The sequence below is a fragment of the Lithobates pipiens genome, unplaced genomic scaffold, assembly GCF_037356315.1.
Source record: "Lithobates pipiens isolate NorthernLeopardFrog02 unplaced genomic scaffold, aLitPip1_a1.2 Scaffold_25, whole genome shotgun sequence".
NCBI lineage: Eukaryota > Metazoa > Chordata > Amphibia > Anura > Ranidae > Lithobates > Lithobates pipiens.
Genome location: NW_027507787.1, coordinates 135,437,189 through 135,462,581, shown reverse-complemented (window position 1 = coordinate 135,462,581; position 25,393 = coordinate 135,437,189).

Below are 25,393 nucleotides of genomic sequence, written 5' to 3'. Positions count from 1 at the left end.
AGTTGTTTGTTTGTTCTTGTGGACGTGCTACAGCTGTAGATCAATAATGTGGGAAGCAACCCACTGACCCCTGCGTGGGTTTAGTCCCAATGCTGTGGCATGTTTACTGTTACCTGTTGACTGTCTGTTTGTATGTCTTAAACTCAATAAAAATATTTTCAAAAAATATTCTAGTGGTAATATTGTGAGGGGACTTAGCATGCGGTTCCTATGGTAACTGACTCTATGAGGAGGTGTTTCCTACATGTCAGGCAATTGGGTGGTGCATAAAAAGGTTGGTGTGTGAGCCTCTGTAATCGCTGAGGAAGTCCCACCTACTGGGATGATACGCATGCGGGAGGACTCAGTCACGTCAGCTGCAACCACCCATCACTCTGTCTCGCAGAGACGTTAAACTGAAATGCTCTCATACCTAGCACTGAGTCATTAGTGCTACACTTGTAAGTAACTTTTTAAATTAATAAAATGCATTCAAACCATATGGAGAGCAATATGAACATGAATATTGATTTTACATGGTGCAGCGATTCTATCTGGTCCCCACTGATTGTGAGATCTGGCTGGTGATCTGGAGCTGTGTAGTCCTGTTGCTGTTGGATCCATGCAGAGGCACTAATCATCACTTAGGCCGCGTACACACGCGGGGACTGTTCGCTCAACTTTGTCCGTCAAACAGTTTCAGCGGACAGTCCGCTCAAAATTAGCATGGACGGACTTGCCCACACACGACGAACGAACAGTCCGCTGAAACCGTGCGCGATGACGTGAACGGCACGTACGACGGGACTAGAAAACGACGTTCTATACACTGCAATGCAAACTTGGGCGTGTAAATCCTTTCTGAGCATGCGCGGAACTTAGTTTGACGAACAAGCCTACACACGAGGGGACTGTTCACTCAAACAAAGTTTCAGCGGACAGTTTTTCGGAATTTCCGAAAAACTTTGTTCAGCAGACTGTCCGCTGAAACTGTCCGCTGAAAGCCCACACACGAGCGGACTGTCCGCCGAAACACTGTTCAGCGGACAAAGTTGAGCGAACAGTCCCCGCGTGTGTACGCGGCCTTACACCTTTTATGGGAAATCTGTTGATTCAGAGGATCCAGGTAGTGAGGTGAACGACTTGTATTGTCTGTGGTGGAGGCATTATCACAGATACTCACAGCTAAGGTGAATTTCAGAGCACAGTAAACACAGCTGAGCAAATTTTTTCTATTCATTCTCTGTTTAAGCTGCTTTTTTCTCACTTCACTGTGGACGTATGGACTGATTCCTCTGAATTTGGATTATTAAGTCTAATGCATCGTACACAAAATGGAATGAAAAATGTTTGATGGGAGCCTTTTGTTGGAAATTCCGACTGTGTGTAGGCTCCATCGGACAGTTTCCATTGGAATTTCCGTTGCACAAAATTTAAGATCTGGTTCTCAAATTTTCCGACAACAAAATCCGTTTGAGTAAATTCCGATCGTGTGTACACAATTCCAATGCCCAAAGTGCCACGCATGCTCAGAATAAATTATGAAACGGAAACGATTGGTCTGGTAAAACTAGCGATCGTAATGGAGATAGCACATTTGTCACGCTGCAATTTTTTAAATAGTTTAATGCAGCACATTCTCCTCTTCTTTAGAATGCTAGAAGAATTCAGTTGTTTTGCTGCTCATATTCACACAGAGTTCTTACAAACTGATTTTTAGTGGTCTCCAAAATATTATTTCTTGTTTTGTGTGTCAAATTATCACAACACCATTATTATCTTATATTTTTTAATCTCAAGGAGGTTGGTTGGTGTCCCTTGTTAATTTGACCTTGTATTTTTGAAATGTTCCTGCCTACTCACAAACTGTCTTTTTTTAACTAAAACACATAGCCAAGTATTTGTGAAAAAGAAATAGCCATTTATTCTGGGTCATAACAAAATAAAGAGGTTGGCGACGCTGGACAAACTGGTGAAATTTGTGAAGCCTTTGTACCCCAGGGCACACATCAATTATTTTACAATCAAAATTGGTGGTGTGAGGAGTCCTTATAATAGTGAGCACAATCTGGTCCAGGGCTACAAGAGATCAGGAACAGCAGCAGATGACATATCTGTCCCTAGGCTGTGGTCATACAACAGCCTACCTCTTTTGCCTTACCAGACTGAACCCAGGCCATCATTCGCTTGTCTTCCTTAGATGCTTACTTCCAGGCTGTGGTGCTTGTGTTGGAGTTGTGGCAGGAGGTGGAGGAGGAGGACCATGGTTCAACTCACAAATGTGGCTTTGGCTTGTGAGTTTGCCCCTCAACCCCTTATGTAGGGCTTGTAACATAACTTCCTCACATAAAAGGTTTTGGCCCTCCTCCATTTCCAGAATTTTTCAGGCTGTCATGTAGGCATAGTCCTCTTGAACACTGGCGGGGGTGGGGGTCTGTGAGGACTGCAGTAGCCTTCAGAAATATGCCAATTGTTGCCTCCTTCAGGTTGGTCCTCTTCTTGACACTTTTTTGTGAAAGGCTGAGGGGAGGGATCTGGGATTCGGGCAGGCTACTGGATCCAGCCACCTCCTGGCTGCCACTTTCCATGGCCTGCCTGAGGCTTTCCTGTGTCTGAAAAAGGGACATAGTTTTCGTTTTTGGTTCATCAATCACACACAATTGTGATTGACTGTTGCAAATTGAATGTTAATAAATAGAAAAGACTATCATTCTGCCCCCTCTATTTTTCATTCTTGTCCCAATCATTTGTGGCCACTACAATACATGTCTATTGATATGTAAAACACTTTTTGAAATCAGAAATTAGTTATCCAAACTAACATATATTTAACATCATTAATTTGACAAACAGAAATATTTTGAAGAATGCTATACCTGATTCAAGTTGGGCTCATCCACATGTTGCTGCCTGGAAGGCCCAGACTAGTAATTTGAAGCCTCAGCTGGGGTTGGGGGGAAGCCTTGAAGGAAGACTGGTGAGTGGCTGGCCTGGGTTGAGTTTGGCCTGGCAGAAAATGCAGTCTGTCATAATAACACAGCCTGGGTACATAAATGTCATCTGCTGAAGCTCCTGATCTCTGGAAATCCTGTACCTTCTTGCGCTCCCTATTATAAGTGCTCCTCATGCCACCAATTACGGCCTTCAAATAGGGGATGTCTGCCGTGGAGATCACCAGCTTCATATATTCCAGCAATTGATCCAGCGCTGCCTTTCTCTTTGGTTTATTGTTATAAAATGGATAGTTTACCTGCCGAAGACACGACAGCTCCCTGTACATATCAATAAATATGGGGATAAAGTCCTCATCATGAAATAGATCCATTTTCTCTGCAAGAGAAACCCTAATGTCAGGCAAAACTCTCCTAATCTTGAGCCAATATAGGCCTCAATCTATAAGCAGTATAGGCCACTGATGCACCAACTTAAAATTGTACCTTCGTTATAACGATCGCCGTTACGATCAGGTTACGCTTTATATACACTGCGCATGCGTGAAACTCCGCCTGCCCCTGAAGTTCTTTCTAGTCAATTCCCCACCCCTTGTCTTTCGGTGCAGTCGGAGAGCGCATGGCATAGAGACAACAGGTGCAAAGACAAAAGGCCGGAGCCCCGAACCTCCTGATCCTGGAAGAGATTGAATGCCTCAATTATGGCCTTTATAGAGATGGTAGAGACGGTGGACATCTTCAAGAGGGCCGACTATGATGGGAAGTATGGACCGTACCCAAACCCAAATGTGAGAAAGGCCAAGATCATGCCTAAAGTTGTGAACAGGAATTTTGGGGTATGATGATCCAAGGATCAACTGATGAAACAATGGTCAGACCTCAAATTGAGGGAGCATGATCAGTACAGAAAAATCAAGAGAGTGCTGCAAAAAAGTAAGTATTTTGTCGTGTGTTCCTATTCTTCTTCTTAGTGTTTGTGCTGTTTAGGGATGAGCCAAACACCCCCCAGTTCAGTTCGCACCAGAACTTTCGAACTGACCGAAAATTCGTACGAACTTTAGAACCCCATTGAAGTCTATGGCATTCGAACATTTGAAATAAAAAGTGTTAATTTTAATGCCTAATATGCAAGATATTCTCCTAAAAAGGGTTTGGGGACCCGGCTCCTGCCCCAGGAGACATGGATCAATGCCAACATTATCTTTAAAACGGCAGTTTTTTTTTGGGAGCATTAAAGTGAAAAAAAAGTGAAATATTCCTTTAAATATCGTGCCTGGGAGGTGTCTATAGTATACCTGTGAAGTGGCACTTGTTTCCCGTGTTTAAAAAAGTCCCTGCACAAAATGACATTTAACGGAAAAAAGTAATTTAAAACTGCTTGCGGTTTTAATGTAATATCTGGTTCCGGCAATATGGATGAAAATCATTGAGAAAAAAATGGCATGGGTAGCCCCCCCTGCCCATTACCAGCCCCTTTGGGTCTTGTACGGATATTAAGGGGAACCCCATACCCATATTAAAAAAAGGAAAGGTGTGGGGCCCCCAGGCCCTGTATACTCAAAACAGCAGTATACAGGCGGTGCAAACAAGACAGGGACTGTGTAGGTTTGTTGTGTTAAGTAGAAGTTTGTAATTTTTAACTGGTACATTTTTAAAGTGTAGCTCCAGTCAAAAAATCTATTTTTAAGCTTTTTGGAAAACATAGGGAAGGGTTATCACCCCTGTATAATTTTTTGGGCTGTCCATCTTTTTTCATCTCACTTCCTATTGTCTCCTTCCGTTTGCAAGTAGGAGACATTTGTAAGTCGGATATTTGAGTAGGGGCCTGCCCTATATGCTCTGCAGAAATGTGGGCCTAAGGTGTTGGTGTTAGCACAACACTGTACGCCTTAAAGTGACTCTTGGTGGGGGCTGGAGCGCCCTGCTGTGAACGATTATATCAAGAATTGTAATTACATGCCATTGTTGAACAGGTAGGGAAATTGGGCCTTTGGTGGTTGTGGTGGTGGTGCTGGTACCACAGCACTATAAGTCCTCACAGTTACTCTCGGTGGGTGCAGGAATGGGCCCTGCTTTGAAATATTATATCAAGAATTGTAATAACATTCCCCTGTTAAACAGGGGCTGAAAAATTGGGCCTTAGGCACTGGTGCCAGGTACCTCTCCCAGATACTCTAGTTGGAGTGCAGGAATGAGCCCTGCTGCAAAGGATTACATAAAAAATTGGAATTACATGCCCCTGTTAAACAGGGGCTGAAAAATTGGGCCTTAGCCACTGGTGGCATTACCCAGAATTAAAAATGTTCTTCCAAGCTATCAGCAGGATCATTGAGGAGGAAGAGGATAGTCAGTCAACATAACTGGACAATCACTCAGCATCAGCATAGGCAGGCTTGAAGGGATGTGACATTTCAAAGCTTCAGGTGCTTGGTAGCTGGTGGTGATCCAAGACTGATTCATCTTTATGAAGGTCTGTTGATCAACCGAGTTGGTGGACAGCTTCACCCTGTGATCGGTTCCAAAGCCTCCAGCATCACTGAAGGTGCATTCGGAAAGAAAGCTGGATGCAGGACAGGCCAGTAGCTCAATTGCATACTGTGCATGCTCTGGCCAGTGATCCATCCTCAAGACCCAGTAAGCCAGAGGATTTTCAGTGGGAAAGGTGTCCAAGTCTGACCTTGCCCCTAGGTATTCCTGCACCATGTAAATCAGATGCTGGCGATGGTTGCTGGAACTGATCATACCTTGGGGCTGCGGACTAAAAAATTGTTTGAACGCATTGGTCAGACGACCACCTTCTCCACTGCTCCTTCTGTGACTGACCGAAGCCTCAGCAACACGTTGTCCAGGACCAGGAGTTTGTAACCTCCCAGTCTCTGGGAACGCGTTGCACAGACCTTTCTGCAAGGCCTCCCGGAGATGTCTCAACCTCTGCTACCCTCTGCAATGGCAAGATAAGGTAGTGTACCGTGGATCAAGGAGAGTGGCCAGCCAGTAATGGTCCCTCTCCTTGATCCGAAGAATACGAGGATCCTTCCGCAGGCTTTGCAGGATCAGGGAGGCCATGCAGCGTAGGTTAGCTGAGGCATTCGGTCCGGAGTCCTCTGGGTCACTAAGGACGACATGATCCGCAGCCACCTCCTCCCAGCCACATACAAGTCCACAGGTTTCTTGGGAAAGTAAATCATCCCTAAAAGACTGCTGCTGCTGATGCTGAGTGCCAGGCTCCATCTCCATGCTGACACAATCCTCCTCCTCCTTCTCCTCATCCTCTTCCTGTGTGATGGGTGGGACAGCAGGAACACTGTCTGGATAAAGACAAAAAAAAGGACTTTCACTGAGTCAACAAATATTGCGTGGTGGTCCCATCCCTATGTTTAATTCAAAAAGGAAACCCCCTTCATGGGACTTTAATGGACCACCGACACCATCAAAGTACAACTAAAACACACATTTTATTTATAAGGTACAGAATGATAAAAAGAGACACATAAACACTAGATGTCTCCAGTAAAATATACAACCAAAAAATTGTTACAGCAAAACAACATCTATACAAAGACCACTAGTACTCTCGTAGATATCCCAAACCCCTGATTGGATAGATTTTGATTTGCTGTAACAATTTTTTGGTTGTATATTTTACTGGAGACATCTAGTCCTTCCTAGGCATCCTGCCCGTGACCAATTATGGCTCTTCTGGCTGCCGGCGCTGTGATTGGCCAAGCATGTGTGGTCACAGTGCATGCTTGGCCAATCATGAGCCAGCAATGCACTGCGATGGCGTAGTGCATTGTGGGCCGTTCGTGCCATGCGAACATGTGCGAACGGTCCACAAAGTTCTGATTTTGCCGAACAGACGAACGGCCGATGTTCGAGTCGAACATGCGTTCGACTCGAACACCTAGCTCGTCCCTAGTGCTGCTCCATGTGCTTTACTTTACTGTTGTACTTTTTAAAATGGCAACTTTAATGTTCATGGGCACAGTAATCAGTCATAGGAAACATTGTCCGTTCACCCACTTCAGATGTTTTTGGCAGATACAGGTTAATTACATTTGTTCATGCCTATTTGTATCAAAATAAGGTTGTTGTCTAGATGGGTATGTAACTAGAATGAAATGCAAACTTGATTCAGTGTAAGGAAAGGACACTCAGCAGCTGTTTACACAACTGGACGTAGGAGCACTAGTGTGGGACACCAGAACAAACTTTTTAGGGTGTCCCACACAGGTGTTCCAGTGGATACTATAGTGGTGTCTACATGTGTGATACTTTAACATAAAAAATAAGTATTCCAGCTTTAGAAAGGAAATAAAATATTCTTCAGCTTGGAACTCTGCCAAAACAGACAATTGTAAGACACTTGCAAGCAATGTTTTATATTTCTATTTCTGCCCTCCAATATCTGTGTGCTAAGTATACCTTTTTTTTATTAGTAGGGGAGAAAAGACCCAGGACATCTGAGGACACCAGGGACCCCCCACCCCCTAAAGAAGGGGAAATCACAAAACTACCAGCAGAGGATGAGGAAGGAGAGGTTTACGAAGTGGGAGAAATTGTCCTCACAACAGGTGAGACCACAGCTTCAGGTAGGAGATCTATACCAGCATATTTAAAATACATGGTGTGTTTTTTTTTCTTTTAGGTGATGTGAATGTTGCGGAAGAAGAATCTCATTTCACCAGTGAAAGTGCCCAGATCCTCATGAGGGAGAGAATGAGTTGCAATCCTAATTTAGAAAATATAAAGGAAAACATCAATGATGTTAAAAAAACAAAAAACAAAAACAAACATCATTGATGTTTTAGGCAGAATCTAAAACACACAACAATTGGACTGTTTCCTCCTGTATTTTTGAATTTAAAAAAGTTTTAAAGTATTTTAAAAGCCAAATTTTGAAGATGCACACAATGTGTCAACACGTGCTATCTGCCATCATGGGATATCAATGTAGGCATTTTGTGGATGCAACCCCTTCCTTCCAACCCAATTATATGAGAGGAAGGGGTTGCACCCCCAAAACACGTCCATTGATTCCCCATAATGGGAGCTAGCACATGTTGACATTCGGCATGGGATCATGATGGAAATCCCCAGTATATTTGTGTGCATCTTCAAAATTTGGCTTTTACAGGATTGATATCACCCCATCTGAAGAAGGCAATATCAACACAGTTTGGACATACTAATGTCTTATATTGGCTTCACTTTATCAAAGTTGAACTTTGTAAGCCTGTTTAACCAAAAAAAGGATATTTACATGTAGATGTTGGTTTGTTCAAAAACCCTTTTCTAACGCACATGTGGATGTGCTTTGAGTAAAAATGTTTCTAGTAAACAATGTGGGGCTTCTCCATTCAATGCTCAAAAGCAATTTTTGTAGTAAGTTGGTGTTTACAGTGACAATGGGGGTTAGTTAGTAAAAGCGAATCCACTTTGCACTACAAGTGCAGTTTCATGTGCACTTTTAAGTGCACTTGGAGTGCAAAGTGGAATTTCCTTTAGTAAATAACTCATATAAAGGGATGAGCCGAACACCCCCCTGTTCGGTTCGCACCAGAACCTGCGAACAGACCTAAACTTCGTGTGAACTTTAGAACCCTATTAAAGTCTATGGGACTCGAACGTTCACAATCTAAAGTGCTCATTTTAAAGGGTAATATGCAGGTTACTGTCCTAAAAAGTGTTTGGGGACCCGGGTCCTGCCCCAGGGGACATGGATCAATGCAAAAGAAAGTTTTAAAAACTGCAGTTTTTTCAGGAGCAGTGATTTTAATAATGATTAAAGTGAAACAATAAAAGTGTAATATTCCTTTAAATTTCGTAGCTGGGGGGTATCTATAGTATGCCTGTGAAGGGGCACATGTTTCTGGTGCTTAGAACTGTCCCTGCACAAAGTGTCATTTGTGCAGGAAAAAAAGGCTTTTAAAATCACTTGCGGCTATTGTCGGGTCCCGTAATACAGAGAACACTCAATGAGTGTTCTCTGCATTAGCCGACAATTCATTCATTCATTGATAAAAAAATAAAAAAATAAAAAGCGTGGGGGTTCCCCTAAATTCAATTACCAGGCCCTTCAGGTCTGATATGGATATTAAGGGGAACCCTGCATCAAATTTTTTTTTTTAAATTACGTGGGGGTCCCCCTAAAAATCCATACCAGACCCTTTATCCGAGCACGCAACCTGGCAGGCCGCAGGAAAAGAGGGGGGACGAGAGAGCGGCCTCCCCTCCCTCCTGAACCGTACCAGGCCACATACCCTCAACATTGGGAGGATGCTTTGGGGGTCTGTGACCCCTCAAAGCACCTTGTCCCCATGTTGATGAGGACAAGGGCCTCATCCTCACAACCCTGGCCGTTGGTTGTGAGGGTCTGCGGGCGGGGGGCTTATCAGAATCTGGAAGCCCCCTTTAACAAGGGGACCCCCAGATCCCGCCCCCCCCCTGTTTGAAATGGTAAGGGGGTACAAAAGTACCCCTACCATTTCACAAAGAAAGTGTCAAAATGGTTAAATAAGACAAACACACTTTTGAAAAATTCCTTTATTAAAAATAAAAAAAAGATTCCAGCGGTGCTAATCCACTCTTGCTATCCAGCGACGGGTCTCCGGGGTCCAGCGATGGATGATCATATCCAGCGATGGGGGATCTCTCAGTCCAGCGCTGTCCATACATCCTTCTTCTGTCTCCACTCCGGAGACACTGCAGAGATCCCAGCGCTGACGTTTCTTATATTAAGAGGGCGGGGCCACCCGTCACCTGACCCCACCCCTCTGACGCTGGAGAGGGAAGCCAGGGGTTCCCCAGTGACGTGTGGGTGACCCCGCCCCCTCTGATGTAACGCAGGTTTCCGTTACATCACGATTACGATTGGAAAAGCGGGCGGCTGAAAAGCACAAATCGTCCGTCACCAAACTTCTACTAGCATGAGATTAGCGGAAGGAGCCCAAAGGGTGGTGCACTTGGTATTGAATTTCCTCTTTCTAGTGCCATTATATGTGCTGTACGTCACAGCGTTCTTGACTTCCAACTAACTTTGTGTTACCGTGTGTATGCAAGACAAGTTTGAGCCAACATCCGTCGGAAAAAAAAACATTGATTTTGTTGTCGGAATGTGCAATCTTGTGCATGAGGCATACGACTGCATTTTATGAATTGTGTATATGAATTTTATTTGACATTTTATAATAGTGCTGCACTATTATTTTTGTGAATTTGTATTCTGGATTTGATATATTGATATTGAGTGTCACAGCTGCTTTATCATTAGGGAATTTGTTTTCCACTGATTGATCCCTGTTTACTATTGGTCTCTTGATATATATAACCTGAGGGTAGAAATTTCAAGGTCCACCCTGAGAAAGAGGTTTTATGACACCTGAAAACATCAATTTAGGGCCTAAATAAGATATAGGCTATGGTACCACATCCAAAAATGATGCATCCCAGAAAAAAAAATAACTTTAGCTATACTACAATTTTACTGATATCAATCTATCAAACATGTTGAACACAGTGTAAATACATTCCATTCCCAAGGGAATCCTGATATTTGTTACAAGCTATGTAGCTTATTCAAACAACAGCTACACTCGTAACAGTGCCCAGTGTGAATTGCTTCGCAATGTAGTGACAAATGAGATGGCTTTCCACAACTTCAACACATTTTGCAGACAAAGTCTGCTTCCTCAGAATGGAACGGTATCACAATATTTACATTCTATGTTGTATGTGTCTACAGCAACCAGCATTCAGGCCTTTGCTACTCCCTGCTTGGACACAGAGGCAGGCTGAAAATGAACCAGGGACAAAGATCACAAATAGAAAAATGTCCTCTATAAACTTGCCCTATAAACTGAGGAGTTGCATACTGAAAGCTTTTACCTTAATGCAGAGACTTGATTAAAGTGTTACTAAACCCAGGACCCTGCATTTACTATATCTGGTCCCCCACAGTACACAGACATGGAAATGCAATGGTTTTAGTAAATATAAATGGCTAAGTACCTTTTCTCATCAGCAGTAGTTAGCAGTCTCAGTACCTAGATAAAGCTTGTAGGATGAGTTTCATGCTACACTAAGCTGTTCTATCAGAATCCAGGTCCTCTGACCCTCTGTCTGAACAGTGCTGATTGGCCCTGTGCTGATCAAATGCACACTCCCTAGAGAAAATCAAACTCTAGCAATACACACCAAACTGAGCATTTGCAGCCTGAATCCAGTAACTCTGTCTTATCCAAACCTGTTCTGGAGTCAGTGGAAGAAGAGGAGGATCTGTACATACAGGATCAAGCAACCTTTTTTATACAATGCAGAGGATTAATCCCTTAGGTTCCTCAGTGAGTATAACAAGCATGCTTTACTGCATTTACATACTGATTTTACTGTTGTGGGTTTAGTAACAAAAACCTTCAGCCTTTAGAGGCACTTTAAGATATACATACCTAAAGGTTAAATTCATATTTAAATTAAAAAAATACTTTTACATGTTTTTCAGGTAAACATTGTGCATATTACAACCTAAAACAGGAGCCTGCAAAGTATTGCACCTGTCATTAGCAGATCAGGGGTGCAATGGCAGGTTCCTGTAGACACTACCCACAGCTCTGTTGCCTACACCTCTGTATGGGCTGGCATTTTCAGACCTGTAGACAGAGTAAATGAACTACGGATGTGCTGATCAGTGTGCTTGGAGTTCATTTAAACTACAAGTCTGTCTGCTGTGGTGGCAGATGGGGCTTGCAGCGGTGGCCTGTCCATTAGGGCACCCGGTCGCCGCCCCCTCTCTCTTCGCCACCCCCTATATGCAATAAATAGATTCATCCATGGCCACTGCAGCCACCCTCTGTTTCTGCTTCCAGCCCCTTTCAGGGCGCATGAATTACAGCGGCGGGTTTTTTAAGCACCTTAGAGCCAGAGGCTTCAAAATAGGGTGGGCTTGGGCTAGAGCCCACCCAGGTGTGTTACAACAGCGAATTAATATTCATTGTTGAAACACTGATCCTCAATCCCGCTAACCAGACATGGGTGTGAGGCCCTTAGGAGAATGGGAGGCCGGCACCAAGAATAGAACCAAAGAAAGAACCAAGAAAGAGCTAAAAAACAAAGCAAAAGACCAACTTCCTTACAACTGGTTAATTTAAAAAAGAAAACACACACACACACAAAATACATGTATTTATGTCCTCCAATGTAAATCTGCAATGCACAGTAAGGTAATTCGATCATTACAGTATCCATTGATGTGATTTCTCATCAATTCCACTCTACCCATGTTTACCCTTCTCATTTCCTTGTGATGTGTTCACAGTACCACAGTGTTTTGGACAGAATCCCAAATTGATTGTGTACATATTTTAGAAAGGGGGAATTTGGGTGGCTGAATTGGCCCATTTGTTTGGTGGGCCAATGAATTGTGAACAGGCTTGGCTTGCCTCAAACCCACCCACCCAAACATGAAGCTCATTCCTATTGCTGAGGGTCTATCCTTCCTCTATTGAAAGGAGTTGCCCTTTTTTTCTTACTTTCAGCTTCATTTATATTAACATTAATTACAAGATTCCATAATGCATATACCGTATATACTCGAGTATAGGCCGACCCGAATATAAGCCGAGGCCCCCAATTTACCCCCAAAAAAACTGGCAAACTTATTGACTCGTGTATAAGCCGAGGGTGAGACATGCCTGTCCATCCCTGTGTGTGTGTCCGTCCATCCCTGTGTGTCCGTCCATCCCTGTGTGTCCGTCCATCCCTGTGTGTCCGTCCATCCCTGTGTGTCCGTCCATCCATCCCTGTGTGTGTGTGTGTCCATCCATCCATCCATCCCTGTGTGTGTGTGTGTCTCCATCCATCCATCCATCCATCCCTGTGTGTGTGTGTCTCCATCCATCCATCCATCCATCCCTGTGTGTGTGTGTCTCCATCCATCCATCCATCCATCCCTGTGTGTGTCTCCATCCATGTGTGTGTGTGTGTGTGTGTGTGTGTGTGTGTGTGTGTGTGTGTGTGTGTGTGTGTGTGTGTGTGTGTGTGTGTGTGTCCAGCCTACCTTTGTCCCGAGCCTCCGTCCCGTGCCTTGCCTCCTTGCCTCCGTCCCGTGCTGTGCCTTGCCTCCTTGCATCCGTCCCGTGTCGTGCCTTGCCTTGCCCCCGTCCCGTCCCGTCCCGTGCCGTGCCGTGCCTTGCCTTGCCTCCGTCCCGTGCCCTCTTCGGCGGCGGCCATTGTAAAATTCAAAAGCTGCGCCGCCGCCTTCGCCTGTGATAGGCGGAACACTGAATTTCCCAGCAGCCTGTGTTCCGCCTATCACAGACGTCGTATCATCCTCGTCCGTAGTACGAGGATGATACGATGTCCGTGATAGGCGGAACACAGGCTGCTGGGAAATTCAGTGTTCCGCCTATCACAGGCGAAGGCGGAGCCGGAGGCGCGGCTTTTGAATAGAATGGCCGCTGTCTGTCTGCTCGACACGCTGATCGAGCGGGCAGACAGCGATGACTCGAGTATAAGCCGAGGGGGGCACTTTCAGCCTCAAAAAAGAGGCTGAAAATCTCGGCTTATACTCGAGTATATACGGTAATAAATAACATGCATTCGTTTTTTTTATGTTGTCACATTTTGCATTCTGTCTCAATTTTATAAGCTGTAATAATTGCAGTATTCAACTATCCCATTGTATATCAATATATTCCCCATTAAACAGTAGCTTCTCTGCTTTTGCAGGTGCATTTTAGCAGGCATATCTCTTCAAACTTTGAAATCTTACTGAAGTTTCTAGAGTATACTTGTACAAGTGATCCTTTATGAGACTATTGTTCTAAATATCATCAAAAAATTTAATGTATTATTAGATTACTATAGATAGGTAGGTAGGTAGGTAGATAGATAGAATGCGTATAGGCAACCCAAAAGGAGAACAGACTTATGCCCCGTACACACGATCCGAAAATCGTACGGAAAATACCGCTTTCGAAGCGATCATACGATAATCGGATCGTTAGTACAGAGCTTTCGAGAGCCGATTCGGACAGTTCATCCGATATTATTCTATCGGACATGCACGGAAATTTTTTTCGTACGATGCCAGATCGTACGATTTTCGTTTAATCAGTACAGCTATCGTTCGAAAATGCAATACAAATGCATTACAACACATGACATCACTTCCGAATTTTTTTTCTGTCGTGCGGGAATTTTCGTGACTTTAGTAAACTCATCAGATTCGATCTGAGATTAGCATGCAATAAAAAACGGACGATCATTCGTCCGATAATCTCATTGTGTGTATGGGGCATTAAGGTACTGCCCAGAAAGTAAATATTACTGGAAAAGCCCATATAATATTTGGAAATTAAAAATAGTCTACTTTAGATTGTAGGCATAAAATCATGTTAAATTGTAACAAAATTATCAGAAAACATTTAAGAAGATTAATATAACAGCAAGTAGGCAGTAATCTTAAAATCAAAGTTAATTTCCAAATACAGATTCATAAGATTCTCTGAGAGCTTAATTTCTCACATTTCTTTTGATAGAGACATTTCAAACAGGGAAAATTATAAATTAAAAAAATATGGTCTCCTTAGCTGGATTTCTAGAATGGAAGCTGAAATGTAACACAATCTTTAGTCTTAGAAGTTTACAGAGATTATGGCTGCTTGCTGTGACTGTTTTGATTGATGGTGCTGAGATGCATGAATTATGATTGGTAAATGTATGTGCTGAAACCTTATGGCACTAATGTTTGTTGGGTATGTTATCTTATATAATACAAATCAATGACACTGTGTACATCTTCATTGTAATATACTACAGCTATGAACTTTTACAGAAGTAGTTCTTATCTTATGTGGAAGGCTTAAAAATGTTGTTTTTCTTTCACATTCATTGCTAGTGTCTCAGGAGTATTGACACCTTTACTTTGTTGAAAAAAAGTTTAAAGTGGGTCTAAAGGCAAGCACTTTTACCCTAATGCATTACCTGCATTAGTTTATACGAATGTCTAAGTAAGTGAATCACCCCCTCAACTTGCTATATACTTACATGTGTCCTATAGCCATCCAGTGCTTTGTCCATCTGCATTGCTCTCAAACAAATCCTGTTATGCCGCGTACACACGGACGGACTGTATGGCCTACTTAGTCCGCTGAAACACATTTCAGCGGACAGTCCGCTCGTGTGTGGGCTTCAGCGGACATTTTCAGCGTGCAGTCCGGCGTACTAAGTATTTTGGATTTTTCTAAATACTGTCCGTCGTACTCGCATTTCGGCGGACAATCCGTTCTTCTTCTTCTTCTTCAGGAGATGTTGCCTCGACGATCTCTCCGGCCGGAATGCCAGGGACGCACTGCGCGGCCACTTATATAGGGACAAGGGGCGGTGTCACATGGCTTTATGTCACATGGGTTGGTGTCACATGGTGACCCCGCCCCCTTACGATGTCATAGTCCCCATGTGACATCAACCCATGTGACCAACCCATGTGACATAAAGCCATGTGACACCGCCCCTTGTCCCTATATAAGTGGCCGCGCAGTGCGTCCCTGGCATTCCGGCCGGAGAGATCATCGAGGCAACATCTCCTGGAGAAGAAGAAGAAGAAGAAGAAGAAGAAGAAGAAGAACGGGCGGCGGCGGCGACAGAAGACCGGGCCACCGCCTGTAAAAGAGCTATAAGAAGGCGCGGTGGCCCGGCAGAAGAACCGAAGAGGGGGACAAGACCCCCGAAGTCGGGAGAAGAGGCCGGCGGCGAGGAAGAAAGCCGGACTCCTCTGCTAGCAAAAGAGCTACAAGAAGATAGCGGAGGAGTCCGGCGAGAAGACCCCCGAAGACGGAAGACCCCCGGAGCTGTGCAATAAAGTATTTTATCTCGTGTGTTGTGTTTTTTTTTGTACTTTTATTTTACAGGTGAATGGGTAGGGGTACATTGTACCCCATACTCATTCACATAGGGTGGGGGGCCGGTTTCCGGGGGCCCCCTTATTAAAGGGGGCTCCCGGATTCCGATAATCCCCCCGCCCGCAGACACCGACAACCAACGGCCAGGGTTGTCGGGAAGAGGCCCTTGTCCTCATCAACATGGGGACAAGGTGCTTTGGGGTGGGGGGGCCGCGCGGCCCCCCTTCCCCAAGGCACCCCCCCATGTTGAGGGCACGCGGCCTGGTACGGTTTAGGAGGGGGCGCTCGCTCGCCCCCCTTTCCTGGCCGGCCGGGTAGCGTGCTCGGACAAGGGTCTGTTGTGGACTTTGGGGGGGATTTTTTTCGGCGCTGGGGTTCCCCTTTAAGTCCATACCAGGCGGCGGGGTCAGCGACGTCCCCTTCGGGGCCCCGCCTACCTGGAGACGCGCTCGAAATGACTTTCCTCCGTGTGTGTGGGCGAGTCCGTTCATTTCAAAAGTAGGGCGGATAGTATGGCGGACTTAGTACGCCGTATTAGTCCGCTCAAAAAGTGGTGTGTGTGGTCAAGTCCGTTCATTCGAAAGTATGACGGACTGTCCGTCGGATTGTATGACGGACTAAGTAGGCCATACAGTCCGCCCGTGTGTACGCGGCTTTAGGAAAAAATGCAGGTGTGGCTGAGCAGCACCGTGTGTGTCCATAGATGCACACAGTTCAGCTTGGGAGGGAGGAAGCAGCTTTCTACTATGGTGGGGAACAAAAAAGATGAGGAGCCAGAAGCGTTATTGGGGGACCCTAGAAAAGGTGGTTTGAAGCCGCCATGCGCAATACCTTTGCACAAAGCAGGTAAGTATAAAATTTTTATTATTTTAATTAAAAAGGAAGCCTTTATAACCACTTAAACAATGTTTTTCTAGCCATTTAATTTTTTTAAGATCATTTTTTTCCTAAATCAATCCACATGTTTCTTGAACTGGCTTCTTTATGCAGCTATCTGCATCAGCATATCCTCTGTGATACCTTTGGAGGCCATATCTAGACCTCGTTGAATGGGAAAAATGCAGGACCTCTCTGGAATATTTCCCAAGTAAATAACTTAAAGTAGTTGCCTTAGCAGCTCTAAAACTAGTAAAACTTTTCTGGTGCACTCCCTGCTCCTACACATCCTAAAATGGTGACAGGGAAACTCCTGATAAGCTGTTCATAGCTCTCAAACATTTTGCTGTACAATATCTATTTGAGGAGTCTTTTATTAAGATACCCACAGATAAACACTAGGATATTCTTCCCAAAAATGTGTTTTCTCTGGTAGGTTCTGCATCTCAGTCTGCCATGATGATAATGGATTGTCCTTGAAACAGTAACAGTAGAGCATTTAAAGCTCATTTTGGTACCCCTGGACTACTGCATAGACAGGTTAGTGGATGTGTTTGATCTTATTTCCTGTATGAGTTTCCTATCAGGGAACATGCAAGGCACTCCATGGTTGAAATGTAAGGCTGCAGAGCAAGCATGAAAATATCATTATTTGTGCATGGCTAATGACTTTTCAGTGCTGTCTTGGACACCTTCATTAAGGATGTCACTTGGGGTAAGAGTACTAATCTATCCCAGCAGATGAAGACTAATCCTCCATCTAGTAAGATTTCTCCCCCCTCCCCCTTTAGATCAAGAAGAATTCCTTTTTGTTACTCCCAGGCTTCAACCTTTAAGCCCAGTTTCAAGCCAGAAGCCCTGTTCAACCACAAACCATGGGCCTGTAAATCCCCTAAATCTTTAGATACATCCTCCTAGGCACAGATGGAGGTATGTATGTTAGCCCTTGTGGATGCCTTTGGGAATACCTGGACATACAGCATCCCAGATGCTTAGGTGTGGAAGGTAATTTCCAGGGGGTATAAACTAGTTTTCCCTCTCCCGTTTCACCAAAAGATTGTCAGACCACCATGCAGACCTAACAGTATGTCTATATCATGGGGTTTTTGTCTCAGTTCTCATGGCAGAAAGGGTTCAAAAATGTTATCTTAAACTTTTCACAGTTTCTAAACCAAATTTATGCTCTCAGCATAAATGGAGATGGCTTATCAATTAGGGTATCTGGGTTTTATTCTAAACACAGCTCAAGATAGAGTTTTTCTTTTCCCAAAAACTCTCAAACTCTTAGCTTCCATACTCATGCTCTTCAATCTTGCTGTCCACGAACTCTACACTTCTTCATAAGCCCTTGTACACATGGTCGGAGATTCTGTTGGAATGCTTCCTATCGGACCATTTTGTCGGATATTCCGACTGTGTGTGGTCCGCATCGGACTGTTTCCGTCTGAATATCCGACGGACCAATTTTTCCAACTTGCCGGTAAAATTTTCTGACAAAATGCTCCGATCGAACATACTCCGATCATGTGTAGCCTACTCCAATGGACAAGGTGCCACGCATGCTCACAATCAAATTCGGACACGGAAGCGCTCGCTCAGGTAAAACTACTGCTCGTAATCGATATAGCACATTCCTCACGCTACAATGTTAAAAATTCTTTCATGAAGCGCATTCTCTTGTTCTCACATTATTATTTATTTATTTATTTTTTTGGGGAATTTTGTGTTTGTTTTTTTTTCATAAACATCTCCTTTTTTAACAGTTTGCTCATCTTTGCATTTTTTGGGGTGTGTGTTGTGTGTCAACTTACCACAACAACATTATTATCTTTTTTGTATTTTTTAATCTACAGGAGGTTGTTTGGTGTTGGTGCCCCTTGTTATTCATTTTACTTTGTATTTTTGAAATGTACCTGCCTGCTCACAAATAAACTGGCCTTTTTGAAGTAAAACACATACGCAAGTATTGCTTCAAACAAAAAAAAGAACCTTTATTTAGGTGTCAGTAACAAATAAAAAGGTAGGCAGCGATGGAGAAACAGGGGAGATTAGCGAAGCCTTTGGCCCCCAGGGCACACATCAACTATTTAAACACAAAAATTGGTGGCCTGAGGAGTACATGTCTGAGGGAGAGAAGTCTGGTCCTGAAGTCCAAGAAACCCAGAACAGCAGCAGATGACATCTATGTTCCAAGGCTGTGGTACTACAACAGGCTGCATCTTCTGTCAGACCAGACTGAACCCAGGTCATCACACTCTGGTTTTCCTTCCACGCTTCCTTCCAGGCTGTGGCTGTGGTGCTGGAGTTGTAGCAGAAGGAGGAGGAGGAGGAGGAGGAGGAGGGGCATGGGCCAAACCACACAAGTGTGTTGTTTGTGTGATTTGGCCCAACAGATCCTTGTTGAGGGTGTGTATAATTATCTCCTCACACAAGAGCTGTTGCCCCTTCTCCATTTTCTCCAGTTTGCACGCAACCAAGGCGGCAAAGGCCTCTTGATAGGTGGGGGTGGCTTGGAGGGCCGCAGAAGCCTCCCCGATCAGCCTCAGAGCTCACTCCTCCACATTCCCCCCTTTCTCGTCCTTTGCGTGGAAGGCGGAGGGGAGGGACCTGGCATTCTGTCAGGCTCCTCCGCCCGCCCACCGCCTGGCTGCCGCTTACCCCTGCCTCCTCCTGGCTGCCACTTTCCACAGTCACCTCCTGGCTTCTGCATTCCACACCCTCCTCCTAGCTGATGTTTTCCTGTGTATGAAAAAGGGACATAGTTTTAGTTTTTGGTTCATCAAACACACACAATTTTCACATCAAGACTGTTACAAATTGTTAACCAATAGAAAAGACTATCATTCTGAGCCCAGCATTTTTCTTTCTTGTCCCAAAGGTTTTGGCCACTACTGTCTATTGATATGTGAAACTTTCCAAAATCAGCAATTAGTGAGCACAAATCAAGTTAACATCATTCATTTTTACTCCCAAATATGTACAACAATACTATACCTGGCTCAAGCTGGGCTCCCCCAGTTCTTCCTGAGTGGAAGGCCCAGGTTGGGCGTCGGAAGACTCAGCGGGTGTGGAATGTAGCATAGGACGCATGGAAGGAAGGGTAGAGAGTGATTCTCTGACCTCAGCCTGGTCTGACAGAAACTGCATCCTGTTATAATACCACAGCCTGGTGACATAAACGTCATCTGCTGAAGCTCCAGATTGCATGGACTGTAGCACCTTCTTCCTCTCCTTCAGATATGTACTTCTCAGGCCACCGATTTTCACTTTTAAATAGTGGATGTCTGCCCTGGGGACCACCGGCTTCACAAACTCAACCAGTTTCTCCATTGCTGCCTGCCTCTTTAGTCTGTTACTATAATGAGGGTGCGTCGCTTGCCACAGGCAGGGCAGCTCCCTGTATTTATCGATGAACAGAGGGAGGAAACTATGATCATTGAAACCATCCATAATGTCTGCAAGACACAACACAAGACAAAGCCTAATGTCAGGCTAAACTCCACTAATGCAGGCTTCAATCTAGAAGCAGTCTAGTCTAGTGATGTATCAAGTTCAAAATTGTACCTTCGTTTGCACGATCGTCGTGTCTGTTCACAGATTGTACGTACGACACACGTGTTGCGTTTTATATACAGTGCGCATGCGTGAAACTCCGCCCACCCCTGACGTTCTTTCTAGACTATTCCCCGCCCCTTCGCTTGTGGCACAGTGGGGAGAGCACATGGCGGAGGGAACGCAGGTGCGCAGAGTTCCACTAACGAGGAGGAGGGTGAGAAGAGCCCGGAGCCTGAATCGTTCCGGTCCTGGAAGAGAAGATTTAAGGCCTCAAATATGTCTTTTGGAGAGATGTTGGAGATGGTGGACATATTGAACAGGACCAAATATGATGGGAAGTATGGACCTTACCCAAACCCAAATACCAAATATCAGAAAGGCCAAGATCATGACTAAAGTTGTGAAGAGTCTTCAGAGAAAATGCTGGTCAGACCTGAAACTGAGGGAGCACAATCAGTACAGAAGAAACAAGCGTGTTCTTCAAAAAAGTAAGTAGTTGTCGTGTGTTCATATGATTATTCTTGCTTGCATACTGCTCCATATGCTTTGATTTCATGTTGTGCAATTTAAAATGGCCACTTTCAAGTTCATGGTTTCATTCGTTCATAAGAAACATCGTTCTGCAGGTAAGTATTCCAGCTTTAGAAAGTGTCCACAATAATGTTCTCACCTTTGAACTCGGCCAAAAAACACATTTGTACAACACTTCCAAGCAACGTTTCATATTTCTATTTCTGCCCTTTGTGTGCTAATTATTCCTTTTTTACATTCTCATAGGGGAGAGAAGACTCGGGAAGTCTGAGGACACCAGGGACCCCACCCCTCCCAAAGAAGGCAAAATTCCAACACCAGAAGCAGAGGAGCAGGAGGAGGAGGAAGGAGAGATCGTTGAAGTTGGACAAATTGTCACCACGACAGGTGAGTGTCGGAGACCACAGCTTCCGGTAAGCTCATCAATGTATGTCGGCATATTTATAATACATGGTGTGTTTTTTTTGCTTTGTTTTGTAGGTGATGTGGAAGAAGAATCACATTTTACCAGTGAAAGTGCCCAGATCCTGATTGGGGAGATAATGGGGTGCAATCGGGATTTAGAATATATACAGCAAAACATCAATTTAATGAAGAACATCATTGATGTTTTGGGGAGAGTGTGAAACACCCCAAACTAGCTAGGGTTTTATTTTTTTGCTTTTAAACAACAACTTTTGTCTTTTACAAAAAGCCAAATTTGGAAGATGCACACAGTGTGTTAACATGCGCTATCTCCCATCATGGGATCAATGTATGTGTTTTGTGGAAAGTGGCTGAGATGAAGGGGTTGTATGTGGCCAAGAAGAGCATGGTGGGGAAGTTAGTGAGGCAAATATGCATGAGGACAAAGGGGCAGAGCATATGAATTAGAGCATATTGCAATGATGGTAATTAGGGAATGAGGAAAGAAATGCAATACATTAGCAATCATGAAATACATAGAATGTGATGTTAAAGGAGAAAACTTACCTTCATATAGTCCTTCTGCAGGACCTGAATGATGGCAGAACAGGTGTCTGGAATAATGATCCCCAGAGCCTGGGGGGAGATGCCTGTGGAGAACTTGAGGTCCTGAAGGCTTCTCCCTGTCGCCAAGTAGCGCAACGTGGCGATGAGCCTCTGCTCCAGAGTGATGGCTTGCTGCATGCAGGTATCCTGCCTGGTAATATAAGGGGTCAGCAAAGCCAGCAGACAGTGAAAAACGGGGTCCGTCATCCGGAGATAATTCCTGAAATCATCAGGATTATTCTCCCGGATCTCATGGAGCAAAGGCATGTGCGAGAACTGGTCACGCTGGCGCAACCAATTCTTGGTCCACAAACGGCTCCCCTCCCTGTTCATGGACCGGGCTTGTGTCAAAGTAAGAACCCCAACATGAAGCCCCTGCACAGCAAAAACTCTACGACGAGTACGTAGACGAAACATGGTTTGAAAACGCTCGGCTGGTCAGAACGGACAACAGAAAACACTGATAAACAGCAATGCCTGAAAGAACGACCTGAATAGCAGAAGCAAGCAGACAATAAGCAATGCAAATCAAAGCGTACTATACCAACACATAGTCCACAATGAGAAACGAATGCTTACTGACTACACGCACTAATTATCAGATACGCAAAGACAAGCAGAAACTAAAGAGCAGTAGCGAACTGAATCACAAATCTGAAAAGCGCGAATCGTCTCTCACCAAACTTCTACTAACACGCGATAGACACGAGATCAGCAGAAGGAGCCCAAAGGGTGCCGGACATGGTGCTGAACTTCCTTTTTCTAGTGCCGCCGTATGCTGCTTACGTCACCACGTTCTTGGCAACCAGAAATTCCGACAACTTGGTCCGACCGTGTGTATGCAACATCACTTCCGGACCTCTTCCGGAATGAATCCGTCGGAATTACTCTGACGGATTTGGTTGTCGGAATCTCCGACCGTGTGTACAAGGGCTAAGAGTTATGGGGCTTCCTGCAGTTTATCAACTCTTCACTCCCACAAAAGAGTAGGGAGGCTGATGGTGGCCTCCTTGGAGCCAGTTACATTAGTTCAGTTCCACTACAAACCAATACAACTCATCATCCTATCATTATGGGACAAACTGATTTACCTGTCACCAAAGATAAGGTCTCTGGTTTGGTGGCACAGCAATTAAGCTCTGGATTTGGGGAAATTCTTCTTTCTAATCTTTTGGAAGATTCTTACAGTAAATGCCAGTCTGATAGGCTGAGTTCTAGAGATCTTTTTTACAGTGCAATGGAATTTAATTCCAATCAACATTCTGGAGCTTTGGACAATTTGTTTGTACATACAACTCTGGCCTTCCCTACTACAAGGGCATCTGATTAAAATACAGCCAGACAACATCAAAGCAGTTGCATACATCAGCATAACAAGAGTTAAACTGAGGCTATATAATTGTGTGAATTTTTACGTAAAAAGTTGTGCCCCTGGACAATGTAATTCTATTACGAAATGCATAGGAAAGAGCGACACACTGACGTTACCTTGTGTTTGTGGTTGGAGTATCCAGGAAGGAAGGGTCTGTCTGTGTCTGTGTCAGCCGGCGCACCGGACTTAAAGCTTTCTTACTGCAACTTTATTGTAAGTGCAATACTTTATTTGTTTTAATAAATTTGAAGGTTTTACACTATTTGGAGCCTCTATATTTTTACATGCCATATATGCACATTCATGGGCCTGGGTCTAAAGGGATGATTTGAAGTGCTGGGCTTGCTTGTTGCGCTGTGGAGACTGTACCATCTGCTCCAAGGGTCATGAAATCAGCGGTCTTGCTTGGTGTGTCCAGGAGATTGTACCATCACTACAGGCTTTCTTTGATCCTCTGTAATGGGGGATCATGGGCTTCTGGTAAGAAGTAACTTTATGTATAGCAGTGGTGAATTTAATACAGCACATATCGGAGCTTGAAGATTAATCTAATTTATGAATGGATGGACTTTACCTTTTCATTTTTTAGTCTTGCACGGGTGGATGTTATATACACTTGGATTTCATATGCAATTGGACTTTATTCATATATTTTTGTGGGTATATATATCCATTATTTGATGATTCACAAGATTATTTTTGTATGTTTTTTTTTCACTCATGTTCTGTCTGGTATTGTGTTTTATAACATAACACAGACTTATGAAATATATCTTTTTGTTTTAGATTCACACTGATTCTGGGTAGCTCCATGATCGGTATGGTTCTGACATTTATATGAGGTTACTCATTATATTCACATTTCACATCCACAGATTTAGCACAATTCTAATTTTTTCTTTAAAGGTAGGGGATGTTGGCTGTGGACCTGCTAACTTTCAAGTTCAACAACCTTAATGGGTTTATCTCCAAGTACAGAGATCCCCTGGCAGAAACAGTGGATATTTTCCAGTGGATTTGGAAGATCAGTACAAGTTGATCTATACCTTTTCTCCCTGAAACAGTTCAAGATGGTGGGAATTCCATTGGTACTCATAGCTCCAGACTAGACAGGCAGATGTAGTACTCCAAGCTGATTAGACTCTATCTGTTAAAAGTTACAAGGGTTCTGCCAGACCTTCAAGACCTTCTGTCCTAGAGATTGTCCTGCCTCATGGATGCAGGCTTTAATGATATGGCATTGAGGCTCAGCTCTTGAGGGACAGGGGCTTTTATGAATCAGTGATTCTCATAAGGTTAAAAGCTGGGAAGTCAAGAATTACCATTGCACGTGAAAGGCATACTTCACTTGGTGCAAGGAAAAAAGTTTTAATCCCAGGAAATATTCTTTGGGGTGAATCCTGACCTTTTTAGAGTCAGGTCTGGATCATTATTTGGTCTAGAGTACCAGCTAGGGTAAAATATTGGTGGTCCCAGAAACTGCTAGCATCCCGTTCCTTAAGAATTTTGTACAAGATAAATATTAATCTTATAATATCTAACATTATTCAAAGATACAATTTATAGAATTCTTCATTCTGTTCACCCTGCAGAATATATGTCCAATCAAGGCACAGTGAATATCTGGTTGTTAAGGAGCCGGGCCGGGAAGCCGTCCGCGGTGTCCTTAACAACAGATGAGTCAATGACTGTCAATGGGCTTCCCAGCTGACAGCTGAATGAAAATAAAAACATTGCCCAGCAATAAAAAAGTAAAAGAAAAACAGCAGGTTTTCCCCCAATCCATACCAGACCCGAACCCCACACAAAAAAACGGTGTAATCCATACTAGACCATTATCTGAGCATGCGGTCTGGCAGGTCAGTAAAGGGGGGGTGAGCAAGCCCCCCTACTGAACCATACCAGGCCACATGCCCTCAACAGGGGGGGCAGGTGCTTTGGGGCAAGGGGGCTCTGACCCACTCCCCAAATCATCTTTTCCCATGTTCATAAGGACAAGGCCCTAATCCACACAACCCACACAACCCTGGCCAGTGGTTGTTCGGGTTCTGTGGGCAGGGGGCTTATTGGAATCTGGAACAACAAGGGTGCCTCCAGATCCAGCTCCCACATGTGAATGAGTATGAGATACAAAATAGTGTAAAAATAAATAAAAACAGGAGGCAGTTTTTGACAATTCCTTTATTAAAAATAAAAAAACTCCTATGTAATTTCATCAT